The sequence below is a fragment of the Thalassophryne amazonica genome, chromosome 2, assembly GCF_902500255.1.
Source record: "Thalassophryne amazonica chromosome 2, fThaAma1.1, whole genome shotgun sequence".
NCBI lineage: Eukaryota > Metazoa > Chordata > Actinopteri > Batrachoidiformes > Batrachoididae > Thalassophryne > Thalassophryne amazonica.
Genome location: NC_047104.1, coordinates 106,450,276 through 106,473,487, shown reverse-complemented (window position 1 = coordinate 106,473,487; position 23,212 = coordinate 106,450,276). Strand labels below are relative to the sequence as shown.

Below are 23,212 nucleotides of genomic sequence, written 5' to 3'. Positions count from 1 at the left end.
ACCATATGGATTTGAATCATGTGTGATTGCGTCAGACAAGCTTGAACCTTCGTGCGCATGCGTGAGTTTTTTCACGCCTGTCGGTTGCGTCATTCGCCTGTGAGCAGGCTTTGAGTGAGGAGTGGTCCACCCCTCTCGTCGTTTTTTTCATTGTTTAGGAATGGCTCAGAGACTGCCACTTTGCTTGATCAAAATTTTTTCAGAAACTGTGAGGGACATGAAAGTGGACACCATTCGAGAAATTCAGATGGTTTTTGGTGAAAATTTTATGGGCTTCAAAGAGATTACGGATTGTTACTATCGCTTTAAGGACGGCCCCCAGTCGCTGTGGGGCGCGCCACGCTCCGAAGCCGCCATCGACAGGCTGAACGACCATTTCATTTCTAAACGGATGGCTGTCTGGATCCGTGACCATCGTGTGCAATTTCTCTGGTTATCACAAGAGATGGACATCAATGATTTTCCGGCAGATTTCACTTTTAACAAGAGATTTTGTCATGGAAAGTCGAGCGGAGGCTTCGCGCGTCACGATGGATTCGCTACTGGAGCGAGACAAAACCACCTCCGTTTTAGTCTCACAGGACGGCTTTGAGATGGCATTCAGACAGCTGTCGGTGGTTTTTCCATCGAGTGATTATCCGAGAAATTGTGGATGTGCCTGGACATGCCAGAACATGTCCTGTGAGGCTTCATCACGGCGTTGCTTTGCGCCATGCGGCACCGTCGCAACACGCGAAGCCTCCTTTCCTCTTTCCATGACAAAAACTCCTGTAACAGTGGAATGTGCCGTTCATTTCCAAACTGGACACTGTGTTTTATCCGGGATGTCATCGGGCTAGCACAGGAATTGTGAAAAGATGTGGACATCAGCACTTTTTCAGCACATTGAGACAGATGTGCGGAGGAATTGAAAAAAATAATAAGGTTGGATACTTTTCTAATAGACCTTGTATTGTGCAAAATCTATTTTATCTACCTTTTACTGTTAAGTATATAGAGGTAAATTTATATCAAATATCTCCATTGTACAGTTCTGTGCCTAGGGGGTACAACAATTAACCAATATGAATCAAACATGGATTTTAACAGCCATACCTTATGGGCATTTCGCAGCTGGTCTGCTCTGTGTCAGCCTGATCCCGTCAGATCTCAGAAGCTAAGCAGAGCAGGATCTGGTTAGTACTTGGCTGGGAGACCTCTTTGGAACACCAGCGGCTGTGTGTGTTACTCCAGGTAAAACTGGAGTTGCGTCAGGAAGGGCATCCGGCGTAAAACTTGTGCCAACTACCAATGCAGATCTGGCTGTATCTGCTGTGGCAACCCCGATCAGAACCAGGAGCAGCCAAATGACCAACAACCTCATGGGTATTTCATGATTCCATCACGAATTGTGATTTAATTTTTTAGTTCATAATACCATCACGAAAAGTAGGAGTTTTTGTGATAGGATCAGAAATTAATTTTGAGATAACATCATGAAATAAAAATCATGAATGGGGGCGTGGGAGTGGTGGTTTGCAGACCCGCCATGCGCAATTGGGTTACTGTTATGGTTGTGGTTATGGTTAGGATTAGGGTTAGACAACCCCTTCATGAAAATCTATGACATTTTGTGATAGTATCACAATCTAATAGTGAGAGAATGGGCTGGATTTTAAAATTATAGATATAAATACAAACTAGTTTGTTGCCCATGGGGATCCACGGGCTCTAGATTGGGTAGTGTTTATAAAATAAGTAGCTGACATTTTTCAAAGGTGGTAATAAATTAACCCCTTAACGCCTATTGTCGCATATATGCTGCAATATTTTACTCAAAATTGCAACATACCAAATTGACCAGTATGCCTGTTGTCGCAAATTTGCAACATACCATTATTATTATTATAACATTATAACATAAATTATTACGAAAATACCAAAATTACTATTTATTTTTTGTGCAAAAGTGAAATTAATAATCTCAACATTATTTACCATCTACTTAAAGGTAAAAACACACACAAAACATTTTTTTTATATACAGCTATATAAACTCAGGCGTTAAGGGGTTAAGCAATGAGTTGGAATGGCATGTGAGTCCAGAATGTTTTTAGAACCTTAGACCTCAACAATTTTTAGAAGAGGAACTCAACTCTTTTATTTCCTGTTTATTATGTAATTTTTAATGTTAAATTTACTGTCTTAATATATTCATAAATTATTTAGGTTGTTGTTATCATATACACACTATTATTATCATTACTATTGTTATTTTTATTTTATTATTACTTCTATTTTGTCATTTGATTTTTAAATGGACCACAATGGAAGTAAGTGTTTTCACTTGTTTTGTTGTCTTGTGTCTTCCGTGTAATTTTAACATATTTACAGTTATATGCACTTACACTCAAGCTTTTAATATGGCACCATTCATCTTTGACCCAAAATACATAAGCATACCAAATAGCAAATGTCAGCTGTGCTCCGTTTGTTCCTGATCGAAGTTGCACACACAGCTGCTGTAAGCAGGTGGTTTGATTTGACAAACAAAGACCGTGGCTGAAGACATTGAATCCACAAAACATTTCACTCATGGTCGTTTAAACTTAAGTTACTCAAGGTAATACCAACATGAGATTTATCTAAACTGATAAAACCAATTGAGCTACAAAAACACAATAAATCAGTTACACTGACAACACTGTTAAACTAACATAAACCATAATAACAACATTTAAAACCTCAAAACCCCGAACTCCCATGGTGCATTGCAGCACAGCATCCATTGTTTATTGGTTAGCAAAAAAAAAAGAAAAAAAAAAAGGTAATGTCTCCATAAATATTTGTCCTATCAACTTTCCATTTTTGCAGCATTCATCCTTGACCCAAAATACATAAGAATGCCAAATGGCAAATGTCAGCTCTCCCCAGTTTTTGTGTGATTGAAGCCATACACACACACACACACACACACACACACACACACACACACACACACACACACACACACACACACACACACACACACACACACACACACACACACACACACACACACACACACACACACACAGAGGCCACTTGGCTATTATAATATAGATACATTGATAAACAGACCCCTGTATTAATCTAAATGTACTCCAAACCAGTCAGTTGATTGATTTTAACATTATAAACCTTCTTGGTTGGTTTGTTATGAAATATATATTTGAAGATTAAAAAATGCCACTTTTGGCTTATTTTGATTCATCTATCTATAAAGCAAGAAGTGTCTGTGTGAGTGCGAGTATGTGGCTTGGATATCTTTTGTCAGATCAACCTCAGCTATCGGACATGGCTTGCACATGCCACGATGATATGCATCCTTTATTATGAAAATTTTGGGATTTAATTTTCAAAATCATTATTTTGAAACTATTCATCCATCCATCCATTTTCTTCCGCTTTATCCGGAGTCGGGTCGCGGGGGCAGCAGCTCAAGCAAAGCTGCCCAGACCTCCCGATCCACACACACCTCCCCCAGCTCTTCCGGGGGAACCCCAAGGCATTCCCAAGCCAGCCAAGAGATGTAGTCCCTCCAGCGTGTCCTGGGTCTTCCCCGGGGCCTCCTCCCAATGGGACGTGCCCGGAATTATTTTGAAACCTTTATTTTGATTAACGCTGTGACATTCATACTTCCAAGATGGCGTGGCTCGCTGATGTTACTGGTAGCAATATTACAGATCAGATACAACATCAGAAAGTTCATGTTGCTTGCATCATTTCACAATAAAACGTTTAACGCCAACATCCCGGCAAATGCTTTTACTGCGAAACGCATGCTGTCAGTGTTACTTGTGACTGAGTTTAACTTGGCAACACTGAGGAAACATTAGCTAAAATTGTTTTTTTTTTCTTTTTGCTAACATCACAAATTTCCCACTATTTATACAACATTTCAGTAAGTACATAAGCCGAATAAAATCTTATATTTGCTGTGAGTTCAAGTTTAAATAAATTGTGTTCAAGTGGTGGAGTATTGAGGATTTGCTGTTCTATTCTAAATATTCTAAATGTTCTGTTTAATTTTGTCTGAGTCTCTTCCAATAACCTGTTTAATAGGGATCCTTTTATTTTCATATAATTGATAAAAAACCTGATTAAAAAAATGAAATACTGTATTAAAATAATGATATAATATAACATAAGTACACCTCTTTGTACATCTCACCTTCAAACACAGCCTCATATGACCATCCATGAGAAATCTACTTAAGCTCCCAGTTCTCTATAGGAATACAAACCTCCTACGGGCACTGCACTAGTCATGGAAATTAATGACCATATTAAACAAAGAATTGTATAGGATAGCATCATATTGCACCAAATTGAATTGCATCGGAATAAATCATTCCAAATTAAAAAGTAATGTTCCTGAATCATAGTCCATGTATCTGGATAAATATTGTATCATTTTATAAGCAGGACTAAGGACACCACCATTCCTGCTGTAATCTGGTCACACCTGAGACGACTCATATGACTTTTAGCCTGCAAATATATTATAGATTTCTTTTAAAATTCATCATAGTGCCAAATAAGCCTGACTTGTTTTTATCCCAGCTGAAGGCACCTGTTTGGAGCTCTACAGACCTTGCCTGATTAACTCAGCACTCCAACACTTAACATCTATTGTACCTAAACCGTGGCAAAGAAAACATCAGTTGAGGCAGAACACATCCTCCAGTGTGATGTCATTCAGCTTCCTCTCTCCCCTTGATGCCCGCTGTGTTGTCTCTGCTAATGTTGTGCAAACTGTTTTGTCTGTGCGCTGGCTTTGCGTGGCCGCCGTCCTCGGCAGTGGGCACGCTCGCTGGGAGAAGGAGCAGCATTAATGGGATCTACTGTGTACGGGCAGCCGGCGGGGAGAAAGGGGTACGTGTTTTCTTAAGCCAGGCGGTAAAGCAAAGCATTCAACCCCTGGCAAATGCAAAAAAAGAGCTTTTTGTTTCATAGCGGAGGAGAGTCCAAGCCTTTACTGACCCAACACAATGAATAAACGAGTTTGTCCTGACTAGAATTGTGGAATTGTATTGTGTGTTTTCTTTAACTTAGGCAAAGCCACCTTTGCAAAAATATAAAATTTCATCCTCAAACATTCAATTTGATGCATTGCTTAGCCACGACATATTCATATTTCCTCTGCTCTTTCTTCACTTAGAACATATTTAACTTTTTTTTTTTTGCTTGTTATTAGTCTGCTGTTGATATGTGAGTCTTACCGAATGTCTCAGCAGCACACTTATGCCTCTAATTAAGTCACCCCTCCTTAAAGGCTGCCCTCTGTTGAACAACAGAAAGGACGCCGTTGTTTTCTCTGACCCCAGCAGCTGGGACACAGTCTGGAACAGAGGGGAAACACAGCCGCAGTGCCGACAATACCATTACACAATTAGACTGATCATCTTCCTCATAAAAATTATATTCATAGAATCCCAGTGAATCTGTAAGCAGAGCACTAAAATTTTAAGTCACTATATAAATAAAGCTAGAAAGGGACTCAGAGAGCGCATAGCCCCACCAACAAATCAAATCTCACCACAGATAGATATTATGTCATGGACGACTCCATTAAATTTTGGAGGTCACCTGGATCCCAATTGTGGATCAAGAATTCACTTTATATAGGATTACATCAAAACTGCTTCACAAATTCTCACCAAATGTGCATCACAGATAGACAGATATTAGGGCATGAAAAACTCCACTGAATTTTGCAGGTGATCCGAATCCGGATTGGTAGATGTCAGAAATCTCGGATTGCTCTTGTTTTTATTGTTATTATTTACCTTCACCAAAGAGGTTATGTTTAAACCCGTGTATGTTTGTTTGTCTGTTGGTTTGTTTGTTTCTTTACAACCCCCCCCCAAAAAAACCCCAAAACAAAATTGGATCCCCAATTTTATGTTTTATGTTATCTGATGAAGGTGGCTGATCCATGAATTTTCCCCTACTCTTTTAAAGTAACCCCCCGCCCCCCAAACAAACAAACAAACAAACACATACGCCACCCTTTCGTCAAGTTTCAAAAGTTGGATGAGTAGTTTTTGCGTAAACCTGCTAACAAACAAACAAAGACGTGGGTGAAAGCATAGCCTCCTTGGCAAAGGTAATTAAACTGCTTTATCCTGAATAACACAGGGAATGAAAAACTGAATTGTAAGACACACCATCAGCAGGCAGTTGTGTGTCTCCCTGCTTGCTGGCTGCTGTTGGAGATGTGATGTTTCAAACCTTTGCAGCCATGTTATTTCATGAGCTTCACACATTTAAATTCCTCTATTTCGTACTCACCATTACTCCATTCACTCGCATGTTATGTAGCTGGCTATCTGACTTGTCCATGTCAAATGTTCTTTCAGACCTCACTCGCCCCCCTGCAATGAGGGTTTAAAGCACTTCACTTATTCCTATTTCCATACAGCGAGGATGTATACACGGGATAATGATGCTGGCCCCAAACCCACTTAGGTTTGTTTATGTCTCTTCTCTTCTTTCTCGTCATTACACATGCCGTTTGAGGGAATCCCCAAGGATTTGGCCATCTTATGCAAACCTTCATTTTATGGCCAGACCACGAGCGAATATACTTACGTGTGCACACCCCCTCCCCCACACAAAAAGAGCCCATTCTTTGAAAATCTAAGATTGAGATCACTGTGTATTGTGTATTGACTGTGTATTTTGAAGGTGAAACACAGGATTGTGTGCTGACGTGCACAAAGTGCTGGATTGAATCTTTACGCAGATTTTTTTTTTTTTTTTCTGTTGCTGCATATGTAACAAAGAGCCTGTGTGTGAGAACCTGATCCGTTGGGGTGCTTTCACACTTACACTGTTTGGTCTGTTTGGTCCGTTTCAGTTGGCCCGTGGTCCGTTTACTCAGAGAGTTCAGTTCGTTTGAAGAGGTGTGATCCTGCAGACATGCAAACTTGGGTCCAGTTAAAAAAAAAGGCGATATGCAATGCCGTTCCAAGTGGATTGTGGCATAGTTCACCTATGGTGAGAATGCTAAATGTGAATTCTGCATGTTACATGTTGAGACATTACACATTTAAATGTGTTCAAATTACCACATTTCTGCATAGCGTCTGAAAACACACAATAACATAGTCATGTGTAAAACGTTCAGTTTTCACAGTCTATATTACAGTGTCAGTTCAAACAAACAAAGAGTTCAAACAAACAAACAAAAAACCCTATTGAGACTAAACCAGTTAAGGCTATTGATGCCTGTGATATTATCACCTCTGTTTAGTCAGTTTCGTGAAATTGGCACATTGACTTGAATCCCAGAGGGGAAATACTGTACGTGTACTTTTGTTCATATGCATGGCTCCCTTAAGCAGCTCTCGCACATGGCCTAGTTTAGCACTAATTTGGACTGTAGCACTCTGACTTATTTCAGACTTTCTTCGGCAACTCTTGAAGATTGCAAGTTTCCTGGGCAGCACCTTCAGCTGATGTGTCATGTTGACCTCTCCATAGTTAGAGGAAATAATAATAGTTATCGGTAAGGTACTTATAAGATACATGTAATGGACGAAAGGTTTTCTGACCTTGACATTATGGACAATACTATGATTTTTGCTGAATCCATGGGTACTCCTATTTTAATTTTTGAGAAGCTGAGCAAGGAATCGTAGTGTCCAGGTTGACGCTTCTCCTGGATCAATACTAACATCCAGGCTTTCAATGAATTCCTGGACTCGGCCATTAGAAATGTATGTGTATGATGTGAAACTGTCTTGATCTTGCAGAGACTTTCATGTCCGTTGTTCCTTACTCTTTTGAGATTGGGCATAGCCTGGGAAGAGCTCACAAGGTCACTGGATGTAGGTGTTTGACAATGCAATATAGTTACAGTAGAACAAAGGTCCAAGTCTTTAGGGTCCCGGTACTACCTGTGTTTCTGTGTAGTTATAACACTGTGGCATGCACTTTTTATACAACATAATTGTAATTAGGCTTTACAACATTCAAGTTAGTTTAAACAACTGGCTTACTATGGCTGCATGTATACAACAGATCACATATAATATCAAGAGATTTTTATTTTAACTCAAAATTGTATTTTTTCCATCGAGTGCATAGCTTTGATTTCCCTCAAATACGCTGGCTCCCTTGTGATTTTAGCAGTTTTATTTATTTTTGACAATTTAAGTCATATGAGGTCAAGCCTTCCTCATCCAACATTTAATACTGAAAGCAAATTCAATTAGAGCACGGTGCAGAGATCTTCTAAATGCCAGCCAGTGTGTTTAAGCAAATAGTAGCCTGCTGTTTTATCCAGAATTCCAATGAAATCAGGATGAGCAATGAGTTTTGGGGAGGGGGTGGCACCCGCAAGGGTGAAGTGGAGAGATTTGTCGTGGGTTGGGTTGGGCTCCCCTGCTTTACATTGCTGTCATGTGAATATAGACATATATCGGCATAGCTGTTCTCTTACTTACTGTTCTTTTACTGTGCAAGGAAATAGTGGAACAAAAAGCCATCTATTGGTTATTCCCTGCAGATAGCTTGACCTCACTCAAGGGTCTAGATTTGTGGCACTTTATTCTGAACAGTGCCGGGTATACTCAGTACACACAACAGCAGTGTGCAAACAGTTAGTACCATACACCAAACACTCAGGCAAAATATTGAAGGAATTTTTAAGGCCTTTAGATGCCAGTTTTTGCTCTTTCAGGAAGAGTTGATTGAGTTTGGGAGTGTCATACAAGGACTCAAGATGCAGGACAAGAGCCCTTTGTTGGTGACCTGAACGTCTCTTCTGTTTTTACCCTCGTCTGCTGCAGTTGTGTTCATTTCTGGAGCAGATGAGCAGGGATAATGTGCTTCAGTCTCTTTTGGTGCTGATATGAAAGCTTTGATTCAAAGGCAGTATCCTGCAGCTTAAAACTATTGATGTATCAGTTTATCTACAGGCATCTTGGCTTCTGTGTCTGCCCCGTGTCACAGTGTCAGTGTCACAACTGTTGAATATGTTTGTTTGTTTATTGTGACCAGTAAGTGGCCTGTACTTAAAGAAGTGTGTGCCTGTTTCTTGGAGACAAAGTTTTTTTTTTTTTTTTTTTAAAGTAACACGGAGGACTCTGCAGCACAGTGAGTCTCCACTAGTGATTTTTCTCCTGGTTAGGCTTCAGTGCAGAATCCGCCCAGCGGGCTGTGTACACAGTGGCGGGTGTTAAACATATCCTGCTGTCTGGTGTCAGTTTTAGTGCGTGCCCTGCAGTTGGGATGAAGCCAGATTGCCAGCTTCCTCAAATATCGCTTTCCCTTCCAATGGATCACAAAAGGTGATTTCTCCTCACAGCCGTTTGGTGTGCAGCTCTGTGCGGAGCAGGAGGGAGCTACGTGCGAACTGCCGCTTCTCACAGCAACAGCTGGAGTCTGTCCTCTCTGGGAGAAATTAGAAAAGTTCTCCCAAAGAATATGGAGGGGGAGACAGGGGCGGGGGCAGATCTGACAGTGAAAGTGTTTCTTTACATTCAGTAATTTTTGAAAAATCAAACCTCTTTAAAAACAGTTTCTCATTTTTCTGTAATGAAAAAAAGGATGCCATCATGCAGCTCAAATTATTGCATAGAATTAAGACTTTCTTGCCATTTGAGTTTGTCTCATACATGAAGAGGTTTTTACATTTTAAAACAAATAAATCAAGAGCAAGTGAGTCAAGTGTAATTAATCGGGTCTTACACTCAGCACCTCACCAGGGTTTTTGAGTTCAAAAAACGGTGGAAAATATGCTGTTTTTCATCTTTACCCTCTTTTTGCATTATTGTATGTTAATGCTGACCGATTCTGGCAGATCAAACAGCTCTCCATGTTTCCTTCACGTAGCGTGTTGAGGTCGTTTTGAGTGGCAAACGTGAGTGCGGATCAGCGCGTAGAGGTTCCAGAGGAGAGCCAGCGGGGCTCTGCAGGCCTCCAGGGTACATTGCAGAGAATATAACAGACAGTGAGGAACATGGGTGTTGACAGGGACCCAAGTGAGTCCTGTAATGCCCTGTACGTCTCCATTTGTGCTCAGCCTTTTTTTTGGATCTGCTTGCTCGTGTGATGTAGCCAGATGCCTGTACATCACTTTTGCTGCCATCTGTGAAAAGCAAAAGTCTACAGAGACATTTTCAATGTATTCCAAATTTATTTATTTATTTTTAAAGTGGAACTTGTTCAAAAAGGAGTAGTTTTCAATAGAATATTGAAAATATCTGTATAAATGCATTTCAGTACTGCTGCTCCCTTGCTTTTTTTTACTTGGGGTCGCTACAGAAGATGTGAGGTGCATCTGCATGTTGATTTGACACAAGTGTTGCACTTGATGCCCTTCCTGACGCAGCTTCACATTACATGGAGAAATGCAGCAGGAGTGGGGTTTGAACCGGGAACCTTGAGCTCTGAAACCAAGTGTGCTAACCATTTTGACACCACCCCTTCTAAAGTCAACAAATAAATGAATATGACTTTAAAAAATTAAATAATTAATTAAATTAAGATGTTTTGGCACGTGCAAATCACGTGAGCTGTAAGTGTTATGAAGGGGTCATCACTTCCTATGTTAAAAAAAATACTTTATGTGTTGACACATTACAGTTGTAATTGAGCTCTTTGCTTGTGATTGTAAAACAGAAGATCATCAATTGAGCTAATGTTACTGCTTTTCATTAGATTTCCCATGTATATAATATATTATTTCCATTTAGTAATCATCCATAATACTCAGATATAACAAATTTTAAATATTATGTAAACTGTTGTGTGGTATTTGATTGTCAGTATCACATAATTAATTCAAAGCAATTAGTTTTTACTGGTGTAGCCCACAATTGCAAAATAGTGCAACAAAATTGAAGGTAAAACAACAATTAAACAAAATAACAGTAATCAATAATATAAAAGTACAGTTCAAATTGGTACTTCATTAGTTCTTATCAGGGGCTTTGGTGGCTGTTCACTAGGATGTGAATCGTACAACAACTCACGATTCAATTCGATTCCGATTCTTGGGGTGGCGATTCGATTCAGAATCGATTTTCGATTCAAAGAGCTCTGAGAAATAGTTAAAATACTTAAAAAATGTTTATGTTTAAGAAAATGCAACTTTACAAGGTTAATCAAGTGATTCTAGATGTAAATTTACTTATCTGCTTTGCTTGTTCGGAGTTGGCTGGCAGTTTAGTGAAGCGCTGGTCAGTAGTCGGCAGATACCGCTGCTCCGCTTCTTTTAGCGCTGGGTGATGGCATAGCATGTGGGCTTGTGGATTTGAAGTGTTTCCGAAGTACTTGACTTTCATTTTGCAGATTTTGCACACTGCACAAGTCATGTCAAGCTCCGTCTTTTGCAGCAAATAATAAAATCCAAAATGCCCAAACATTTGCCTTCAGCAAAGACGGTGCTGGCTGAATTAGCTCTTTGTCCACCATGCTAAGCTACAGCCACTGAACTCTGCAGCTCATGAGTGTTTGAAGCACGCCAGACCCCCCCTCCCCGCAGGGACGCTGTAGTATGGAAGCTGTTGCCTGACAAACAGTACACGCAGCGAGTAAGCAAGAAAATGTGTAAAAAAATTTTAAAAGTCGATTCTTGGACATTTTGGATCGATTCAGAATCGTAATATATAAAAACTGCGATTCGGATGTGAATCGATTTTTTCCGACATCCCTACAGTTCACAGTTTGTGTCTGTTGCTTGTAACTTGTCAGAAAACCTCTCATTGAGTCCACTGTTGACATAGCTGTGCACCATGTCCCAGCTCACTGTGGCTTTTAAAGGGCAGGAAGAACAACAATCTAAATAGCTTAATTCATGTTGTGCCAAATACACACCCAGTGCTAATTAATTCACCAAATACAACTCCTTCGCACTCTGTGGCCTATTTTGCACTCCCATTGCGCACTCCATAAATAGCAAAAAATGACTTGCTCATGCCCCAAATGTTCTGACATTGTGCACTTTACACTGTGCACGATAGATCGATATGCTAGATAGTGTGGTCTTTACTAATACAAAATTTAAGTATATGAAGCCTGGTAAATCCTAACACACCAAGGCTTGTAACACTGGTCAGCTAAAAAATATGTTTTTTTTCTTGCATGGACTTTGAGAACTGATTTTGGGTAATTTTGGGGTGCTGAATTTGAACTTGAGCTCAGATTTCCTCTGTCACATCACATTTTTTTGCAATCTCCATGGTCTGTATTGATGGATTACGTAAAAGTTGCACATTCACTCATGGGTTTGACGCCATTAATCGTGCACAAAAGCAGCTTCAAAAGCATCGTTTTTAACCAGATTTGCGAAATCTGAACAAGAGCTGTAATATCGTTTATGGTGCTGAAGAGGTGTGTGAGACTGCAGCTTTTGCTTCAATGCTTGATACGAGAAATATGTTTTCATATCTCAAAAACGTGATGTGATTGGAAAAAACTAACACCACATTCAGATTCAGCACCCCCAAGTTAACTAAAATCCATTGAAAAACGCCATGCAAGAAAAATCTTGTTGCTGCTCAGTTTAATGAATGTTAGTCATAAGAATTGCCAATAACACACAACAGTTATCAGTTAAAGAGAAAGCTGCCATATAAGTGAGAATTTGAAAGAGTGAACAGAATCAGATCGCCTCTAAGCAAGCAGGTTTCTCTGAAGAAAGCGAGTGCAATAATAAAAAGCCCTGCAACCTGCTGACTTCTTTTTCATCTCAAATCCAGAGACCCACATTTTGAAAACACAAGGTACAGGATGCTACATTAAATCATTTGATTGCAGAAAGTGTGACTGAAATAAATGTGAAAAAGAAGAAAATCCATCTTTTAACAACAACAAAAACAAACACATGGAGATTTCAATTCTCTCGTCCATAAAACAGCTTGTACATCATCCTCAGTATCGTACTTACAGGACGAGTACACGTTGGTCCTATTTATCAAATTGCAATGTCTCCTTGAGAGAGAAACAGATTGCGTGTTGGCCTGCTCCAGACTTCATCAGGTCATCTGAATTGATGATACATGTTGCAAGACGTCTGAGTTCCCCCGGAAACCTCTGTTGGAGCGCTACTGGCAGAGACGGGGGCCTCAGCCAAGTCTGTCTGACTGATCACTACAGATGCTCCTCTTCAAGTATTCCGAGTCAGATCCTTAGTGCGGGGTCTTGAGGGACAAACAATAGCACCTGTTCCTCATAAGATAGCCCATTCATGTATCTTTAATGAAGCCTGGGGGCAGATGGTGTGAAATGACATTATCCAGTACTTAGCGGTGCTAAGACAAAGGGAGAGCAGTGCCAGCACAACAATGCTGCTGTATTTACGAGGAGAAGGGAGGACGCTGCCCGAGTGCCCCGTTCACATCTGCTCCGCTTCATTCTCTGACTCCTCAAGATCATCTTGGCAATAGAAATATCCCGGGCACTCAGCCCATACTTAGATGAACTTGAGGGTAAGTCTAAAAGTGGGGGGTTGGGTTTGGAGTATTAGAGGGGGATTTAAAGCCACACACACACACACACACGCACTCACACCACACTATCTACGTTTTTCTAGCTGCATACTCCTTTATGCTTTCTTCTGTCTTATTAAGAAAAAAGTTACCATGTGCTGAGACACTGTGCTGGCTGTTAATTGACAGCTCAGCTAACTGCCGATATCTGTTGCCACCTTGCTCCTGTGAATTTGATTTTCTTTTCCCTGACATTAGTTGCTGTAAATTAAACTTTAATGCGCAGAGCTCATTACTGCAAATCACAACCATTCAAACTCAATCCATTTATTTCCCCTTCAGTACACATTATGCTATGTCTTGGCTCAGTGAGTCCTGTATATTTTGTTCCATATTTAAAACTAATAATAACAATGAAAGTCAATATCCCAGATGAAATTGTATCATTTACATCTGAGGATGAAGGAGAAAAAATAATAATAAATGCACTATATGATGCATTTTGTCATGTCTCAGCATATACTATAGTTACTGTATGTGTTTTGTATTTGTCTTTTACATTGTGTAATTTAATTATTGTCTGAGAAAATGTTGGAAAAAAATTAAATGTAAATGAAGTAGCTGCAGAATTGTTAAAAAGTTTACTCATCTTTAACGCAACAGATGGATCAACTTAAGTTAGTGAAAGTGGTAAACTTAAACTTATGATTCAAATTAACCCACAAATTTAGTTTGAATATCTTTGCTGACAGACAAACTTTTTATGGTATTGCAGTCAATCTCCCATTACAGATTTTTCACGCATGGTGCAAAAACCCCAGTCCCCTGAAATGGGGTGTAATGGGTGTTAATAGGTGGTAAAAGTAACATTGTAGGTCACTATGAGCTATCGGGAAAGTTTCAAACATGTTCAAAAAATTTGTGGTGTGGGGACACACCGTGATGCAAAACATTGAATAGTCATCTGTAATTTATAGCGATATGTGGTAATATTTAGCAAAAAGACAAGGCATTTGAGGGATGCAAGTGCAGTGTGGACCCAAGTGGATGGATTATGGCGAGAGTAGTTGTAGGAAAGCATATTATAACAAATTGGACCATCTCCTTCCCTGTCACGCTGTCTTGCTTTACTGTCACATAACAGACCATTACTGGAAGCACACATCATGTGTCTTACTGTAACTTAGGGAAGTGATGGTCCAGCAGTTAAATAATGGCTTGAGACCAGAGGATCCTTGGTTTAAATCCCCTCCAGAAAGGAAAATCATTAAGACACCTTGGGGAAGGTTCAAATCCCAACTACCAGAAAAGACTCCAAGCTGTCACTGATGTTAAAGGGGGCAATACACGGTATTAAGAACAGGCATATGTAAATGTTTGATCAGGGTCATTTGAGTAGTTTCTGTTGTCATAATGATTTTAAAAGAGTAAACACAGTTGTTTGACAATAAAAGGCTACCCCCCCCCCCCCAAAAAAAAAAAATTCTGCTCGGGTATGTAAACATTTGAGCACAACTAAGCCCCACTGGCAGCTGGGAAAGACTGGCTGAGATCCTTTCGGGGGCATGTAAGACCAAATGGAACGTAATGGGCCAAGGCTGTGTCTGGTTAGTATTTGTCTAGCTTGCCTGTGAGGGTTTTCCAGTAGCTATGTCCCTTTGTTGACTTAGTGGGGGCTCCCTGTGTGCCTGCATCCTTGTAACACAACAGGTCCCCCAGGGGTGGTGCAGGGCTACTGGAGGTAGGCGGGTGGGGTGAATTTTACTATTCCGGGTCCCATTGCACTGTAAGGTGTATTGTGAAACCTATATATATATATATATATATATATACGAGGTCTATTAGATAATAAACCGACCCTTTTATTATTTTTTTTAACTATATGGATTTGAATGACATGCGATTACACCAATCATGCTTGAACCCTCGTGCGCATGAGTGAGTTTTTTCATGTGTGTCGGTGACGTCATTTCCCTGTGGGCAGGCCTTGAGTGAGATGTGGTCCCGCCCTCTCGGCTGAATTCCTTTGTTTCACACGCTGCTCCAGACGGCGCGCGTTGCTTTATCAACATTTTTTCTGGACCTGTGAGGAATATCCGAGTGGACACTATTCGAGAAATTAAGCTGGTTTTCGGTGAAAAGTTTAACGGCTGATGAGAGATTAGGGGGTGTTTCTGTTGGTGTAAGGACTTCCCACAGAGCAGGACGTCGTGCAGCGCCTCCAGGCGCCGTCGTCGGCCTGTTTCGACCTGAAAACATCCTAATTTAAGGCTTAATTCACCCAGGACGTCGTGAGAGAACAGAGACGATTCAGAAGAGGCCGGCATGAGGACTTTATGCGGACATTCCACTGTTTAAGGACATTTTTTAATGAAAGACGTGCGCGCAAATTCGCCGAGTTTCCGTGACGACTCGGCATATCTGTGTGCGCCGCGACAGGAAAAACACCTCCGTGTTGAAAACCATTTGTAAAATTCAGGTGGCTTTTGATGGCTTTCAACAAGTGAGTAACTGAGAAATTGTTTAACAGCTTGGGCATGTTCCAACTTGCCCGTTAAGGTGTTTTTCCTGTCGCGACCCCCTGTGGTCGGGTCCAGCCCGACATGCGACTCTGCCCGCACGTTCTTTCATTACAAAATGTCCGTTAACAATGGAATGTCCGAATAAACTCCTCATGCCGACTTCTTCTGAAAGTTCTCTGTTCTCTGACGACTTCCTGGATCAACAGAGCCTGAAATGTGGAAGTTTTCAACTTGAAACGGCGAGACGCTGCCGCCTCGAAGCGCAGGGCGCCGTGGGCCGTCCTTACGGTGACACTACCAGACCAAAATCTCTCATTAGCCATTAAAATTTTTACCGAAAACCAGCTGAATTTGTCGAATGTTGTCCACTCAGTTGTGCCTTACAGTTTTGAAAAAAATTTGATCAAACAAAGCAGCAGTCTCTGAGCCATTCCTAAACAATGAAAAAATCGACGAGAGGGTGGGCCACTCCTCACTCAAAGACTGCCCACAGGCGAATGACGTAACCGACAGGCGTGAAAAAACTCTCGCATGCCCACGAGGGTTCAAGCATGTCTGATGTAATCACACGTGATTCAAATCCATATGGTTTTTGAAAAAATAATAAGGTCCGATACTTTTCTAATAGACCTCGTATATATATATATATATATATATATATATATACATACACACAGTGAGGAAAATAAGTATTTGAACACCCTGCGGTTTTGCAAGTTCTCCCACTTAGAAATCATGGAGGGGTCTGAAATTTTCATCTTAGGTGCATGTCCACTGTGAGAGACATAATTAAAAAAAAAAAAAAAAATCTGGAAATCATAATATATGATTTTTTTTAATCATTTATTTGTATGTTACTGCTGCAAATAAGCATTTGAACACCTACCAACCAGCAAGAATTCTGGCTCTCATAGACCTGTTAATTTTTCTTTAAGAAGCCCTCTTATTCTGCACTCTTTGCCTGTATTAATTGCACCTGTTTGAACTTGTTACCTGTATAAAAGACACCTGTTCACACACTCAATCAATCACACTCCAACCTGTCCACCATAGCCAAGACCAAAGAGCTGTCTAAGGACACCAGGGACAAAACTGTAGACTGCACAAGACTGGGATGGACTACAGGACAACAGGCAAGCAGCTTGGTAGGAGACAACAACTGTTATGATTATTTATTAGAAAGTGGAAGAAACATAAGATGATTGTCAATCTCCCTCGGTCTGGGATTCCATGCAAGATCTCACTTTGTGGGATAAGGATGATTCTGAGAAAGCTCAGAACTACACAGGAGGACCTGGTCAATGACCTGAAGAGAGCTGGGACCACAGTCACAAAGATTACATTAGTAACACATGATGCTGTCATGGTTTAAAATCCTGCAGGACAGGATGTGGAGAAGATCTGTATGGAGGAGTGGACCAAAATCCCTGCTGCAGTGTGTGCAAACCTGGTGAAAAACTACAGGAAACGTTTGACCTCTGTAATTGCAAACAAAGGCTACTGTACCAAATATTAACATTGATTTTCACAGGTGTTCAAATACTTATTTGCAGCGGTAACATACAAATAAATTATAAAAAAATCATACTTTGTGATTTCCGGATTTTTTTTTTAGATTATGTCTCTCACAGTGGACATGCACCTAAGATGAAAATTTCAGACCCCTCCATGATTTCTAAGTGGGAGAACTTGTAAAATCGCAGGGTGTTCAGATACTTATTTTCCTCACTGTATATATATGTGTATATATATGTGTGTGTATGTATGTATGTATGTATGTATGGACAGAGCTGGCTTTTAGCATAGGTCATATCGATGGTATGAGGGTATCACTTGCTGGAGCAGCGCTGCTGCCAAACCTAAAAAAAATTTCAACAATACTGCCCTCAACATTAATGCTTGTCCGTGTGTCCAAGACGAGTAATTGGACAGCACAGATCCTTCACTACCTTGCCCGAATTGGACAAGTCCAATGTTTCCAGGGGTCAACACACAGCGCCGTGTGTTTTTTCACACACAAACACACTGCTTCACTTTAAATACACAATAAGTCTATTTCAGATCATCTGTGTTGCTGTTTGAGGGCAGGCAGTCGATAAGAACAGACAGCGAACTCTTTCTCTGCAGCTGCACACACACTCCGCAGGCATCTGGTACAGGGGTGGAAACACAGGAGCGAGGGGTGGGAAAGCCGCCCACCCCAGACACTTAATTGTCCACTTTTATTGCCATTTTAAAGACATTTTTGTACACAATAAATAATAATGATAATGATAATAATAATCAGGTTCAAATACTTTGAAAAAATACAATATTATTTAATAATATACTATTATTATTATTATTATTATCATTGATTTACTATGTGTAACATAGCAATAAACAACCCAGGAGCTTCATACACTATATACTATAAATATGTAGTGTATATTTTAAAATAACTGTATAAATTAAAGATACACGTAGAGAAGAAATCCCACTGAAATAGAGATTTAATGTGATGTCTCTATTTGTTGCTGAGCAGCATGATGCCATGATGGGCGAGCAGTTGTTACAAGGTAGACAGTTAAGGTAGATTTAGATTTGGATAACATTTTAGTGCACCAAACTAAATTTCTCCGAAAGGCCCATTGTTACCAAATACAACGAAAAAATATTCACTAACCACAGCACCATTTTACGGAAGCGTATTGCATTCACTGGATGAAAAAATTTTTGACCACTGATCTCGTGATTACGAGATCTTGATCTCGTAATTACGAGAAAAGATCTCGTAATTATGAAATCTTTTCTCGTAATTACGACATCAGGATCTCATAATTCTGAGAAAATATTTCATAATTATGAGATCTTTTCTCGTAATTACGAGATCCTGATCTCATAATAACGAGATCAGGATCTCGTAATTATGAGAAAAGATCAGGTGTCTAAATAGTTTTATGTATATACTTCCGTACTTCCAGTCCCTCAGCACAGACGTGAGCTGAGCTCAGCCGATGATAACACACTATAATCAAACACAAAGTGTGGATTTTCCCCCTGAAGTGCTCCCGGATGAATGTCCAGGGAGGAGCACGGGGCGACTTCCAGCTTTCACTCACACAGACCCACCGATCACTGAGGGACACAGCGGAGCTCACTCCCATCCGGGCACATGCCAGTCTGTGTGCCCGAGCTGTGCCTCGCCTCGCTGGAGGAGTTTCATTCATCCAGCAACAGTTTAGTGGGAAATCCACACTTTGTGCGCGCCGTGGTGTGGATCACAATGCAGTATCGGAGGTTACAAATTGGCCTATTTTCGATTATGACTCGGGCATTCTCACACTTGGACTGGAAGTACGGAAGCGATTACACACACACACACACACACACACACACACACACACACACACACACACACACACACACACACACACAGAAAATAGATAAATAAAAACAATAGCTTGATCTCATAATTACAGCGACGTGGAGCATAATTTCTTGTTATAACGTGATAATTTCTCGTTATAACGTGAAAATACCGCATCATGAAATAACATGATAATTTCATATGACGAAATAACGTGATAAGTATCACATTATAACATGATAAATATCACGTTATAATATGAAACTTTTCACGTAATTGCATGATACTGAGCCAAATATATATTAGGGCTTGGCAGCTCAGAGCTTCTGTACGTAAGAAAGAGAGCGACGTCCAGCACGTCAGACTGGGCTTTCCGCCGGTACAATCCCAACGACTTGAGATGCCTGCAGTGTTGACATACTAATATTAATATCATCCTCATTTTTAAGAAATATCAGTATTTCCCAGTGTCTCAGACCGAGAAGGTGGTAACAGCAGATTAATTGCGACAGCGCCATCATGCCCACTGATCATTGAAGAAGTGCGCATACGGGGAAGCTGATCTCGACACCTGATCTCGTAATTATGAGATCCCGATCTCGTAATTACGAGATCTCGAAATTACGAGATCAGTGGTCTATTTTTTTATCCAGTGAATGCAATATGCTTCCGTACCATTTCCATTTAAGTTGTTGAAAAAAGGAAAAAAATATTTGCTGTCACTGGGACTGACTTTGAGTTAAACTTGCACTGTAACTTTGAGATTCTGTATTTGTATAATATTGTGCTGTTTTATATTGTTTGAACACTTTTTATTATTCATATTGTGGGAGCTGTCAGGACTTTGTAAAATATTTACACAAAATCTGAACAGGAACTCTGGTCTTATTTATTTATTGTTTTGTTATTTATGTTATTTAGTGTGTGTTTGTTTGTGTGTTGGTGTGTTTGATCAACAATTAAACCTTTAAGGTCTGTCATACAGCTGTTGTCCATTAACACACACACACACACACATATATATATATATATATATATATATATATATATACAAACAGACATACAGCCCCAATTCCAATGAAGTTGGGGCGTTGTGTAAAATAATTAAATAAAAACAGGATACAGTGATTTGCAAATCCTCTTCAACCTATATTCAGTTGAATGCACAAATACAAATATTTGCTCATTTTGAAATGGATGCCTGCAACACGTTTCAAAAAAGTTGGGACAGTGGTATGTTTACCACTGTGTTACATCACCTTTCCTTCTAACAACACTCAATAAGCGTTTGGGAACTGAGGACACTAATTGTGAGTGTCATGATTGGGTATAAAAGGAGCATCCCCAAAAGACTCAGCCATTCAAATGCAAAGATGGGGCGAGGGTCATCACTTTGTGAACAACTGCATGAAAAAACAGTCCAACAGTTTAAGAACAATGTTTTTCAACATTGAATTGCAAGGAATTTAGGGATTCCATCATCTACAGTCCATAATATAATCAGAAGTTTCAGAGAATCTGGAGAACTTTCTACATGTAGCGGCAAGGCCGGAAACCAACATTGAATGCCCGTGACCTTCAATCCCTCAGGCAACACAGCATTAAAAACTAGTATCATTGTGTAAAGGATCTTACCACGTGGGCTCAGGAACACTTCAGAAAACCATTGTCAGTTAACACAGTTTGTCGCTACATCTACAAGTGCAAGTTAAAACTCTACCATGCAAAGTGAAAGCCGTACATCAACAACATCCAGAAACACCGCCGCCTTCTCTGGGCCCAAGCTCATTTGAAATGGACAGTCGTAAAGTGGAAAACTGTGTTGTGGTCTGATAAGTCCACATTTCAAATTGTTTTTGGAAATCATGGACGTCGTGTCCTCTGGACAAAAGAAGAAAAATTCCATCCAGATTGTTACCAGTGCAAAGTTCAAAAGCCAGCATCTGTGATGGTATAGGGGTGTGTTAGTGCCCATGGCATGGAATTACACATCTGCGATGGCACCATCAATGCTGAAAGGTACATCCAGGTTTTGGAGCAACACATGCTGCCATTCAAGCAACGTCTTTTTCAGGGACGTCCCTGCTTATTTCAGCAAGACAATACCAAGCCACATTCTGCACGTGTTACAACAGCGTGGCTTTGTAGTAAAGTACTAGACTTCGGAGTGCGGGTACTAGACTGGCCTGCCTGTAGTCCAGACCTGTCGCCCATTGAAAATGTGTGGCGCATTATGAAGTGCAAAATACGACAACGGAGACCCCGGACTGTTGAACAACTGAAGTCGTAAATCAAGCAAGAATGGGAAAGAATTCCACCTACAAAGCTTACTGAGTGTTATTTGAAGGAAAGGTGATGTAATACAGTGTTAAACATAACACTGTCCCAGCTTTTTTGAAACATGTTGCAGGCATCCATTTCAAAATGAGCAAATATTTGCACAAAAACAATAAAGTTCATCAGTTTGAACATTAGTGCAGCACGGTGGCTTAGTGGTTAGCACTGTTGCCTCACAGCGAGAAGGTCATGGGTTCATTTACCACCTGTGGCCTTTCTGTGTGGAGTTTGCATGTTCTCCCTGTGTTTATGTGGGTTTCCTCCAAGTGCTCTGGTTTCCTCCCACATCCAAAGACATGTGGGTCAGGTGGATTGGAATCTTTAAATTGTCTGTAGGTGTGACTGTGTTTGTTTGTCTGTTTGTGGCCCTGTGACAGACTGGTGTCCTGTCCTGTGTGTACCCCGCCTCATGCTCTATGACTGCTGGGATAGGCTCCAGCCCCCCGCGACCCTTAATTGGACTAAGCGGTTGAAGATGAGTGTGTGTGTGAGTTTGAACATTTAATATCTTGTTGTTGTGGTGTATTCAATTGAATATAGGTTGAAGAGGATTTGCAAATCGTATTTTGTTTTTAATTACATTTTACACAATGTCCCAACTTCCTTGGAATTGGGGTTGTGTATGTGTGTGTGTGTGAAGGCAGCTTTCAAATTCTTAAGTCAAAGCAGCTTTTATTCTCTCGCTGTCATTTGTCAGTCACGTCTTCCTTTCTTTTTTACAATTGATAACCTATAAACCCAAGTACAATCAACAACTACAAATCTCAGATAGTCAATACACAAAGTTATTGTAAGTTTAACTTTTTAAAACTAATACAGTTGAGTTGACAATCCAAAACTTGTCAGAGCTGTTTAACTCAAAGAGAAAAAGTAAGTGAACATAACTAAAGGCCCAGTCCCACTGGGGAGAGGATCAATTGCGCATGAATTGAGTATACAAATGTTGGGCATTCGCTGTCATCCGCAACAAAAGTGGCCAAAAATGACAAATGTCCCAGGATGAATCATGGATATATTCATAATGTACAGTGAATATTTGACAAACGGTCACGGATGTATAATGCATGTATTGAGCATTGCTATTATCACGGAGGTATTACAGATGTATTGACAGTGCATTGCACACGTGTTGCGCATGCACAGCATCTGCATTGCGGTCATAAATGAAATGCACTCGGGCCTTTCGGCATCACTGTTCACACCAACACCACAGCCTCTGGAGCATTTGCTGGACTTGAACAAGTTGATTGGAGTAAACAAGCATTGAACAGGGCGAGTGGTGATGTCAGCGGATCACACCAGAGCACAGCTCGTCTGAACGATTATAACAAGAAGTTAATTCTGTTATAAACATACTTTAACAGCTGCAGACAAGAACCAAAAAAACACGCAACTGTTTTATCAAGCCTTGACAATGTAAACAAGTCAAATAATTAATTTTTTAGACGGCTCAAAATGTTTTCTGCAGTTTGTTTTCTGTAGCTGTTCACGCTGCAGCCTCCTCTGTGATTCAGGAAGTGATTAGAGCCATTTTCAACAGC

General features: G+C 40.3%; 1 protein-coding gene and 1 long non-coding RNA gene across 6 annotated transcripts in view; both read left to right on the top strand.

The window, feature by feature from the left end:
• Positions 1 to 23,212, top strand: part of sox6 (SRY-box transcription factor 6) — a 419,745-nt gene that overhangs the window by 289,564 nt on the left and 106,969 nt on the right. The gene's annotated exons all lie outside the window — the stretch shown is intronic.
• On the top strand, positions 3,124 to 15,234 carry LOC117528588. Its single transcript, XR_004565823.1, has 3 exons — positions 3,124 to 3,134; positions 7,891 to 7,897; positions 15,109 to 15,234. It is a non-coding gene; the product is annotated as an uncharacterized LOC117528588 (long non-coding RNA).